The 12,544-nt window shown below is 35.6% G+C and overlaps 1 pseudogene; it reads left to right on the top strand.

Annotated features, from left to right (window-relative positions):
- The first annotated feature begins 4,626 nt into the window (after positions 1 to 4,626).
- Positions 4,627 to 4,726, top strand: LOC122100958 (annotated as a pseudogene).
- Positions 4,727 to 12,544: the final 7,818 nt, after the last annotated feature.

Raw genomic sequence — 12,544 nt, forward strand, 5'->3', positions numbered from 1 at the left:
TTCTCAGTTTTTCCTTCACCCTAATACCCCTCCCAAGTTGTAATGTACATTTCCAAATTATTGTGTTGTAAGAATTGCTATTGCATTGGTTTGCTGTTTGTCCTTTGTCTCGCCATTTTTTTTTGTTCCTGTTCCCTTCCCTAATTAAGGTAAATGTATACACAATACACAGGGTACCAAAAATCAAACACAGCAGGGGATAAACCATAGGGGAAAATCTGAAAGAAAATAGAGATCACATAGTACATCAAAAAAAGCAACCGCAAATAAATATCTGTTTCCATATCTTGGAGTTCATTTTGCTCAGCATCAGCTTATATGGTCAAATATATACATAACAAAGCCCCTGGAAAATAGTAGTTTCATGGACACTATATCATGAAAACAACATGTCAACTGTTTTTGATGGTAAAGGTGGGATTAAGATTGGTGAATTCACGATTTTGATAAAGGAATTTCAAAAGATTTAAAAATTTATGACAGGTAAATTTTAATTGTTCAAACTTTTTAACAACTTAGCTTATTAAGAAAATTTAACATTTTCTGGGAAAATAAGCTTTCATGCAAAGAAATCCATGGAGACTTAGCTGAGAGGGAGCAATGTGGGTGAATATGGCTCATTTTCACACTAAACAAACAAACCTCACAAACCTTGCTGTGAATCCTGTAGGTTCCCTTGAGAATTGTCCTTACACAGGAAATATACTCTCACTGTGTAAAACAAAGTTGTAGTGGAATTTAAATTCAAAATTCTTTTTAAAAAAGACACCAAAATTTGTGAATTGACATTTAATTACCAAACAGTAATTCTCTGAAAAAGAAGGAAATATAATTCAAAATCACTTGACTTTATTAAAAGTAAGAGAAAAGAGTAATGAAGAGTGATGAGAGAAACCATAGAGGACTGTTTTCTCTCCGGTGGTGTAATGGGTTCTTGATCTTGATTCTTCCATTCTATCTTCATAAGCTATGAAGCCACAGCTCAGGACTGGAGTAACCAGTTCAGACAAAGAATACTCACAGAATGGGGGCTGGGAAAGTGGCTCAGTGGTAGAACGCTTGCCTTGCATGCCTGAGGCCCTAGGTTCAATTCCTCAGCACCACATAAGCAAAAAGAAAAAAGCCGGAAGTGGAGCTGTGGCTCAAGTGGTAGAGTGCTAGCCTTAACCAGAAGAGCTAAGGGACAATGCCCAGGCCCAGAGTTCAGGCCCCACGACCGGACCAAAAACACACACACACACACACAGAAGAAAATATTTGCAGTAGATGTAGGTGATTTATAACCTTAGACAATCTATTTAAATCTCTTCAAAATTCTCCCCTACCCTAAACTGCCCTCTTTGAACAGCTTTGTTTACTTTTCCCAAGACTCCCCTTCATTAACTGCTTAAAATTTTGTGAGGTCATATACATACTTTCTAGAGATTGCAGTTTGTTTGTGATTTTTGTGTGTTTTTGTTTGTAGATGTGTTTTTAACTGAATTTCAAAAGGTTGTGCAAGTGTGTTACAATTAAATATGTCCATCTAATTGTCCAATGCTCTTGGATCAGAGTCACTCCTATCATTCTCAACCAACCCTTTCTCCAAGATTTATTTCAGATTTACCACTTCCTTTATTACATGTGTAATTGAGTATTCTAGCTGTACTTGCCCCTTGTTCCATTTTTCATTCATTCTATGTCTTTACTATTATTCCTTTCTGGTTTCAACTTCCTGATATTCATTCTATTAAACTGTCTGTTAATACTTTGAAAGGTTTATAAACATTTCATGGAGTTTCAATCCTACATATACTTAAACTGATGTCAGCATATACTTCCATAATTCATTCATCTGTAATAACAATTTGCAAGACTGGAGACGTGAAGCACCTAAACATGATTTTATTCTCATCTTTTTGGAAGATTAATCTTTAGTCAACAAGAAAGTTTAAATATCGCTTAGAATTTATAGCTAACTACCAGTTTTTATAAATGGCTTTGTGCAATGGTGTGTGATTATTTTATTTTATATAGGATATTTTCTACTACCTATAAGTTTTGGAAAAAGAAGAAAACTAAAATTTACTACTATAGAGGAATATGATAGAAATAGAAGATAGATTTTAGGTTTGTCACATCTCTGATCAGTACCCACATTCAAGACTTAAAGTCATATTTCTTACTATGTTAGACAGATAGGGAAAATATATGATAAGGCAACACATGCTAAGGCAACTATTAATGACTTTTTAAAATGTACCTTCTTATGTGATGAAATTTACTTTATTAGCTAATATTTGGGTTTGAATTATAGGAGGCTGATCTTTTTAACACATTTCTGGAAGGCACCTACTGAACAACGCAAATGGTGGGAGATACTATTTCTACACTTTAATGAATGGGTGAACTTATTTTGCATTAGTGCTGGGTAAATAAATGAACTCTATTGTAACTTGATTCCTACACTTGAAAAACTTTTAATGTCACTATCATCTACTTGTCAAGTGTTATTTTGGTGAATATGATTCTAGAAAGTTTATTTGAAAAGGAATATACTTGAAGGAGATTAAATGTAGCTTATCATTGGTTTGAGAATTAAAACATTTTTATACTACAGAGCCAAGTTTTACTGAAGTACCAGTGTTTTGAAGCACTAGGGTCTTCTCAATTTGTTTTTTTAAATTATATTTGACATCTAAGTCTAGTTTTCCTAGCCTTGGTAGAACAATTATGGATCTATCATTCCAGGAAATTTTTTGGCCTACTTATGCTGGACTGAAATCTTTCATTCATCATTAGGAGAGAGGTATTAAAAATAATCTTGTGACATTTGTGATTTTGTTTACTCGTATGGGCTTGTCATCTGTAAATTGAAAGTTTGAACTACAGTACTTTCACTCATATTTTGTGGTCTGCTCTTTCATTTGAAGTTGCCTTAAATTTCACAATTGTTTACTGCTAATTACTGCAAGGAATTGGGGCCCTGAAATATTATAGGAAATGAAAAATTGAGATGGGTCTTCAATTACTTTCTGTTAGCATGTTGGATGGGCCAAGGTGTGAAGACTTGCCATTGTTATCGGATGATGGAGATAACCTGGGACCTGGTATCTTCGGACCCGTGGGTACTGCAGAAGAATAATAGCTTTTAGGCATAATATGGAGAAAAACACTTTGGGACCAGCGAGTTAATACAATAAACACAGCAGCAGTGTAAAATCTCTTCTAGATTAGAGGAAAACAATACTGGGTTTTTTTTTTTTTTTTTTTTTTTTACTATGTGAATTCAGAAGACCAAGAACACTTAGAAGGTATCAAATATATATTCTAAACCTAATTATTTATGTTCCAATCTATTTATGGGAATAAATTTCAATTTATTTGTCAAGTTATAAATTAATTCTAGTAAGATTCACTGTGTGAAACTTAAGATCAACACATATAAATATAAAATATATAAGTATATATAATATAAGAAATTGTTATGCATTGTTCTGTTGTGGTTAGGGTATCAAAGGCAAATCTGTTTTAAAGTATTATTCCATTATCTCTACCTCAGTTTTTGGTAGAGTTAGACCTAAAGCTTTACCATTTGTAAATGTAAAGCCTGGAGGCAAGAGGAAACACTTTGATTAAAACATTACCAATTTAAGGCCTAATATCGAGGAGAAATATATAGACTTCTCCAGGAGCTATGGAAATATTTGGTGATAGAAAGTAGTGTAAGTTCCTGCCTGGTTGTATGGTAGACAGGCCCAGGATATTAAGTAAACATGCATATGAAAAACTTTTTCACCTTCTTGGCTTTAGCTACTTTTGAAATAATAGGTATAATAAACATATATATATATATATATATAGTTGTTGTTGTTTGGGTCTGGTTGTGGGGCCTGAACTCTGGGCCTGGGCCCTGTCCCTCAGCTCTTCAGCTCAAGGCTAGTGCTCTACCACTTGAGCCACAGCACCACTTCCGTCTTTTTTCTTTTTCCTTATGTGGTGCTGAGGAATCAATCCCAGGGCTTCAGGTATGCAAGGCATGCACTCTACCACTGAGCCAACTTCCCAGCCCAAACAATTATATTTTGATAAAATACCTTCTATTCTGAACAGTTCGGTCTGAAGTGTTCATCTCTCTATGATCCCTTGTAACTAAGATTAGTTTTGTTCCAGTAAGACAATCTATGCTGTCAGTGTAAGATATTCTGGTTGGTCTGTTCCTACATGGAAGAAGGGTAAGGGTCAGGAAGATATTTGTGCCACTGAGACCTCATTTAGGAAATTTTAAGCTGCAGAAGTTTAGAAGTAGATCTTAACCAAGGCTTACTTTGAATCCATTAGCTCCACAAAGATAACTCAGTTGATAAATAAGTACTTGAAAAGCCATCACCTTTGGACTTAGCTGTAAACGCTTCAAAATATGATCAAATTTAAAATGAAAATGACAAAATAGTCATTGACAAAAAATTGCAAATATGAATAAGCGACCAAACAATATAATTTTTTCCACTATAGACAGAAATTTAGAGAGATATGATCAATAGCATTTTTAGGAACAATAAGGGTTCCTTGTTACAAATAGGCAACCATGGATATGTGCCTGTATAAACATTGCATCAATAACTACTTAAATTTAGAGGATACTACATGCTTCAGCAGCAGGTCTACCCAAATTACAACAATACAGAGATTAAAATGGTACTTGCCCAAGGATGGTATGAAAATTTGTGAAGTATTCCATATTTTTCATTCTTCAAATGCAAGAAATGAAAAACAGTTGTTAAAAAGTTGATTACAAAAATACAAGTGTAACAATACATGTAATTCATAGAATTAAAGGTTAGTTTGTCATCAGTGTATTAAATCTTCACCTTAGAAAGGCCCTTACATAGCATAACCTTTATAAAACTTGAAATTAGATAACATTGTCATTTTATCACAAAGAAATAAAATTTAAACCATGCTCATAGAGGGTTCCGGGAAGATGGTGGAGGAGAAGCTGAAGGTTAAACAAGTTCTTGCATAGAAAGCAGTTTTAGAGTTCCAGTGAACAGTCCTAAGCCAGAGAATCACACCAAGTGTGTCATCACAGTACACAGAGTTAGGCCAGAGAGGGAAAATCCAGGCAAGGAGACAGATCTGAGCATTTGCCAGCAGCTTCGGCAGCAGCGGCGGCCATAGTCACCATCCTGTAACACAGAGAGTCCAGGACAAAGGAGCCAGATGCGGTGGGTGAGTAGATTCTAGTCAACACCAGCAAGAACTGACAAGGAGCAGACATCTTCATCCTGCAGTTCACAGACCAGAGACGACCCAGGAACCAAGACTCAGCGAAAGTAGAAGCCTAACGTCCTCACTCCTTCTCAGGGAGCAGAGGAGAGAAGGCCACCCCTCCCCCCCAGAACCGGACATCTCCATCTTGGATACTGACAAAGCTCAGTGGAGCTGCTAGCTCCAACTAAGGCCTTGGAAGAAAACTCGAGTCATTTAGCAGGTCACAAGAACCTAAATTGACTTCCCAGACTCAGCTTCACCCAGAGAAATGTCACCCAGCTCAGGCGCAAGCCCTAGGAATGGCTTTCTTCACTGGGTAATCAGAGCCAGAGGCTGCCCCTCCCTTAAGCAGCCTTGCCAATCAATTGAAATTCAGTAAATATAAACCCAGAGAGTGGCTCCAGCCTGGGCTCGTGAGTTTCTAACAAGCTAGCCCCCGGGAAAAGCTAATGTTTGCTGAAAAGTCTCAACTCTACCCAGAACCTAGCCTCATCAGAGCTTCTCCAAACGAGGAAAAAGCCATCTCCCTCTTTTGTGATAATCAAAGCAGATCCCCCTCCCATTGAACTAACCTGAGAGGAGGATCACAAAATCCTGGGTAAAGCAGCATTTTTTGGCCTGTTCAAACAAACTGACTTAAGAAACCAACCAAGCCACAGGAAAATCAAACACCACAAGCAGATCAGAGACTCCAACAAGAGGCTGGTTACAGACACAAGGGAGATACAGGATTTTTCCCACCACTCCCCAAACAATCAAAATATTTTTTCTTTTTTTTTGTACATTTTATAAAAAAATTTCTAAAACTTTTTAATTTTTACCTTTTTTGAAAAAAAATGTTTCCTATTAACTTTTTTCCCTCTTATACTTTTTATTTTAGGGGTATATTTGTGTGTGCGTTTTTCTTTCTTTTTTCTTCTTTAATTTTTTTTTTTGTGTTTTGTTTTGCTCTATTGAACTTCTGATCTTTTATTCTTTCTTTCTTATCCTTTTCACCTTTTTTTCTCTTTCGTTCTTTTTTATGTGACTTGTTTTTCTATACATCCTCAGATATACCCATAGTCGATTATTAGACCTTATCCTCCATTGTGTACACACTTAATCCACAAATTTATTACTCAGTTCAAAACCTCTTAGACTTAAATTCCTTGATAGCAGTACTACCTCTTTATACCTATATAATATTTTAAGTATTTTTGTTTTTAAATTTTTCACATCTCTTTATATCCCTCCCCTTCTGCATTATATGCATGTTCTTCTCTCAATATTTCGTTTTCGAGTCTACATAATATTTTTAATTTTTACTTTTCTATTTTTTCTGGTCTCTTTTTTCCCCCTTTCTCTTTCTTCTTTTTTTTCTCTCTCTACTTTTATCCTATTCAACCTATTTCCGGTTTTGAGATTAGGACTTAGTTAACTCTCCCTGTGCCTTCCCACATCTCTCTATTCCTATTTTTTACCCACATTTTTCCCTAAACCTAATAATTTCTGGTTTGCCAAATTCGCATTTGCGGTTTGTAGCCCATTAATATATAGTTGTTTGACATTGAATAGATGTATCCATTGAACGAGATTGTATCTGCAGACTATTGACTGTGCAAATACAGACTTTGGTTGATGCTTGCCTTAAGTTAGTGTTCTAGCACAAAACTGGTGTTTCATTCATCCCAAATGGGCAGAACAAACCTGAAAAACACAAGAAAAATGGCAAGTCCGGGTATCTCAACTTCCACTCATGGTAATCGGGACAGAACAGATAATGAATAATCCAGAGGAGAGAAAAGATTAATCACCTATAAAGGGAAACCAATTAGAATCACCTCAGATTTTTCAGCAGAGACAATCAAAGCAAGAAGAGCCTGGAATGATGTATGCCATGCCCTAAAGACAAACAACTATCAACCAAGAATACTGTACCCAGCTAAACTCTCCTTTATAACTGAAGGCCAAATAAAAACCTTCCATAGCCAAGAAAAATTGAAACAATACATCTCCATCAAACCAGCCCTACAAAAGATTCTTAAAGATGTCCTAAACATAGAAAACTAACAAGACCACAATAAAGGCCAAGAAAATGCACCCAAACTGAGAATCCAAGAAGATAGGAAGAACCCAGTTTTCATAGACCCCAAGAAGGTAGATAACATGGCCAGAACTCCCAAATACCTCTCAGTCCTATCTCTCAACATTAACGGACTTAATTCTCAAATTAAGTGACATAGACTGTCTTGTAGGACTAAAAAGCAAGATCCTTCTATCTGTTGCCTTCAGGAGTCACATCTTGCTGTTAAATACAAAAACATTTTCAATGTTAAAAGCTGGAACAAAATCTACCAAGCAAATGGCCCCCATAAACAGGCAGGAGTTGCAATCCTAATATCAGATAAAATAAACTTCCAATTAAAATTAGTGAGAAGAGATAAAGAAGAGGTAACGAATGTCGCTACATATTAATTTGAAATATCTATTCGAAAAACAATGGAGCACCCAAATTTAACCAAGAAACACTACTTTCACTCAAATCCCACAGAGATCCAAAGACAATAATTGTTGGGGATTTTAACACACCACTCTCCCCACTAGATAGATCAACTCGGAAAAACTCAACAGAGAAACCGCAGATATAAACAACTGCATAGATCAAGTATATTTAACAGACATCTATCGAATATTTCTCCCAGCAGCATCAGAATACAAGTTTTTCTCAGCAGCACATGGAACATTTTCTAAAATAGACCACATTTTAGGCCACAATGCAAAATTGTCCAAATTCAGAAACATTGAAGTTATACCTTGCATTCTCTCTGACTACAAGGGAATAAAATTAGAATGCAAAACCAAAAGCCACCAAAGAAAGTCTTGTAACACATGGAGGCTGAAGAACACACTGTTGAATCATGAGTGGGTCATGGAAGATATTAGAAAGGAAATCCAAATGTTCATGCTATTCACAAAAATGAGCACACAAATTACCATCTCATCTGGGACACAGCAAAGGCAGTACTCTGAGGCAAATTTATACCTCTGAGCTCCTACATCAACAAATAGGAGAGATCTGAAACCAACAATTTAATGAGATATCTGAACCACCTTGAAAAAGAGCACCAAGATATACCCCAATATAATAGATGGAAAGAAATAATTATTTTAATTAATTAATTAATTTTAATTAAAATTAAATCAATATTAAATGAATTAGAATCCAAAAAAACTATTGGAAAAAACCAAAAAAACAAAGAGTTCGTTGCTTGAAAAAATTAACAAAATTGACAGGCCCTTCACAAATCTTATCAGAAAAAGAAGAGAACACACCCAAATAAATAAGCTCAGAAATGAGAATGGAAACATCACCACAGAAACAACCAAGATTCAGAACATTATAAGGGAATACTTCTCAAAACTTTATGCTAATAAGTTTGAGAATTTGGTAGAAATGGACCTTTTCCTAGCAAATATTGACATGCCAATACTAAAGCAAGATGAGTTAAACCATCTTAACAGGCTCATATCAAGCATTGAAATAGAAACAGCAATAAGAGACCTCCCATATAAGAAAAGTCCAGGTCCAGATGGTTTACAGCAGAATTCTACAAGACCATTAAAAGCAGAGCTCACAGCAATACTACTCCAAACCTTCAATGAAATAGAACGAGAAAGTTCACTACCATACACATTCTATTAAGTCATCATAACTCTCATCCCAAAATCAGGCAGGGAATAATGAAAGAAAGAGAACTATAGACCCATTTCATTGAGGAACATTGATGCAAAACTTCTCAACAAAATTTTGGCCAATCGTTTTCAACAATGTATCCAGAAAATCATACATCACAATCAAACAGGATTCATTTCAGGAATGCAAAGCTGGGTCAATATTCCCAAATCAATTAATGTAATTCATCACATCAAGAGGAGCAAGGATAAGAACCACAAGGTTATCTCAATATATGCAGAAAAAGCATTTGACAAGATCCAACACCCCTTTATGTTGAAGGTTCTGGAAAAATTAAGAATTATGGAACATTCCTCAATAGAATAAGGGCTATATATGACAAACCTACAGCCAGCATTATACTTAATGGTGAAAAACTAAAGCCATTTCCTCTTAACTCAGGAACAAGACAAGGATGTCCACTATCACCACTTCTCTTCAATCTAGTATTAGAATTCCTATCTACAGCAATAAGACAAGATGCAAACATAAAGGTGATACAAATAGGGAAAAAAGAAATAAAACTCCCCCTCTTTGCAGATGACATGATCCTGTATTTAAAGAATCCCATAGACTCCACTCCCAAATACTCAAGTTGATTCAAAACTTTGGAAAAGTAGCGGGGTATAAAATTAACCCCCCAAAATCAATGGCTTTTCTGTATGCCAACAATGAGAAAAGTGTGGCTGAAATTAGGAAAACAACGCCATTTGTAATAGCCCCACAAAAAATAAAATACCTGGGAATTAACTTAACCAAAGAAGTGAAATAACTTTATGATCAAAACTGTAAAAACTTGAAAAAGGAAATCAAAACAGAACTTAGAAAATGGGGAAAACTCCCATGCTCCTGAATTTGGAAAGATCAACATTGTTAAAATGGCAATACTTCCCAAGGCTATCTACAAATTCAATGCGATACCTATCAAAATTCCAACCTCATTCTTCAAGGAAATAGAAGAGGCAATCCAAAAATTCATATGGAACAATAAAAGACCCCAAATAACAAAAACGCTCCTGAACAGAAAGAACACTGCTGGAGGAATATCAATACTAAATTTCAAACTATACTATAAATCCATAGTAATCAAAACAGCATGGTAGTGGCACAAGAACAGACTTCAGGACCAATGGAATAGAATTGAACACCCAGAAACGAACCTACAGACCTGTAGCCATCTAATCTTCGATAAGGGAACTAAAAAAATAAAATGGAAGAAAGACAGCCTTTTCAGTAAATAGTGCTAGCAAAATTGGTTAACTACTTGTAAAAAATTAAAGCTAGATCCTTATATATCACCGTGCACCAGAAGCAACTCCAAATGGATCAAAGATCTCGGAGACAAAGCAGACACTCTGAAAACATTACAGGATGGAATAGGAGAAACCCTAGGTCTCCTTGGCGCAGGCCGAAATTTTCTTAATAGAGACCCAGAAAGACCAAAGAAAGTTTGGACAAATGTGATTGCATGAAGTTGCAGAGCTTCTGCATCGCAAAGGACATAGCTAGCAAGATCAAAAGAAATCCCACAGATTGGGAGAAGATATTCACTAGCCAAACAATGGACAAAGGTCTCATATCTAACATATACTTGGAATTCAAAAAATCAACCACCCAACAACAAATCGTCAAAGAAACAACTGCCCAATTAATAAGTAGGCTAAAGACTTAAAGAGAAACTTCTCTGAAGAAGAAAGAAGGATGCCCAATAGACACATGAAGAAATGCTAATCCTCCCTAGCCATAAAAGAAATGCAAATCAAAACAGCATTAAGATACCTCCTCACCCCAGTTAGAATGACAAAAATCAAGAACTCTAAAAACAACAGATGCTGGAGGGTATGTTGGTGGGTGTCTAAACTTGTTCAACCACTTTGGAAAGTAGTATGGAAGTTCCTCAAAAGACTCCTCATTGAGCTCCCCTATGACCCAGCAATCCCACTTTTGGGCGTTTACCCAAATGTTTACAAACAAGACCACACTAAAGCTACCAGCACAACCATGTTTATTGCAGCATTATTTACTATAACTAACTTATGGAACCAACCCAGATGCCCCTCAGTAAATGAATGGATCAAGAAAATGTGGTATATATACAAAATGAAATTCTATGCCACCATCAGAAAAAATGATATTGCCCCATTTGTTAGGAAATGGAAAGACTTGGAAAAAATTATATTAAGTGAAGTAAGCCAAGCCCAAAGAAACATAGGTCCCATGCTTTTCCTTATTTGCAATATCTAGTACATGTCTAAGTCAAGCAGAAAAGGTCAGATAAGGTGATATTAGGGAAATGAACCCTAAGGTATGTATTCGATTGTTTTTGTTTCTTTCATGAGATTGTTTCTAATGCATTTATAAGATTATTACTTTGTTGCTTTGTATGTCCCTCCCCCACAGTATAACCCCTGCTTTCACTGTATTTGATGTCGGTGTAATTTGTGGAGGGGAAGGTGAAAAACAAATCGTTTAAATAATGATACAGGTAGACCCGTTGCAACAATGAGAAGTACAAGTTGTTATTTTGAAAACGAACTTTACAACTTTGGTGGCGGGGGTGGGCGGGGAGGGGAGGTTAGGAAGGGAAGGAGTGGGGAGGATGGGAAGGGATGGGATGGGAATAAAAAAATGTTTTTTTTTCTTTCATGTGGTTGTTTCTATCACATTTATAAGATGATTTGTTTGTTGCTTTATATGTCCCTACCCCACGGTCTAATCCCTGCTTTCACTGTATTTGATGTTGGGATAATTTGTGGAAGGGAAGGGAAAAAAACAAATCATTTAAACAGGGATATAGGTGGACCCTTGCAACAACGATATGTACAAGTCATTATGTTGAAAAATGAAATTTACAACTTTGGCCTGGTAGAGGGTAGGCAAGGGTAGGTGGTAGGGGAAGAGTAGGTGGAGGTGAAGGGTTGGGGGTGCGAGATAGAAAGGGATGGGAAGGAGAAACAAAGGAGGAGGCAACAATTCTTGACAAGAAATGTACTCAATATCTTGTCCAAGTAATTGTAACCCCTTTGTATGGTATTTTCACAATAAAAAAAATCTTAATTTTTTAAAAAATAAAAAAATAAAAAAAAAATAAAAAAGAAATAAAAGAATATAAGGACCTTAGGAAAAGGAATCTTAAACTTTTTCTATATGGCTTTTAATCTGAAAGGACACATTTATTAATGAACCTATATATTATAAAACAATGTAGACTTCAAAGTACTATATCTAGAAGACAATGAAATTGATTATGGACTTTATACAAACATAGATACTTTTTGTAGACAAGCACCAGGAATATCTTTAGTTTCTATACTATTCATTTCAACCGATAAGTTAAAATTAAAAAAAATCACAAACTCTGCAGAAATCATTATAGATGCATACAAACAACTCTTGAATATATTTTGACATCAAAGTCAGGCAATTCACGTGGAAGAATACTATGCAATCCATCAATTTTTAAATTAAGATATTGCTGTTGCTTTGTATATGAAAATATTTTGTAGGGACACAAAGGATGGACTGGCACTTTTGAAATTTAAGAAAATTAACCAAACTATTTCTACATAGGAGAACAAT

This window comes from Dipodomys spectabilis, unplaced genomic scaffold (assembly GCF_019054845.1).
Source record: "Dipodomys spectabilis isolate Male_0828 unplaced genomic scaffold, ASM1905484v1 ptg000612l, whole genome shotgun sequence".
Lineage (NCBI taxonomy): Eukaryota > Metazoa > Chordata > Mammalia > Rodentia > Heteromyidae > Dipodomys > Dipodomys spectabilis.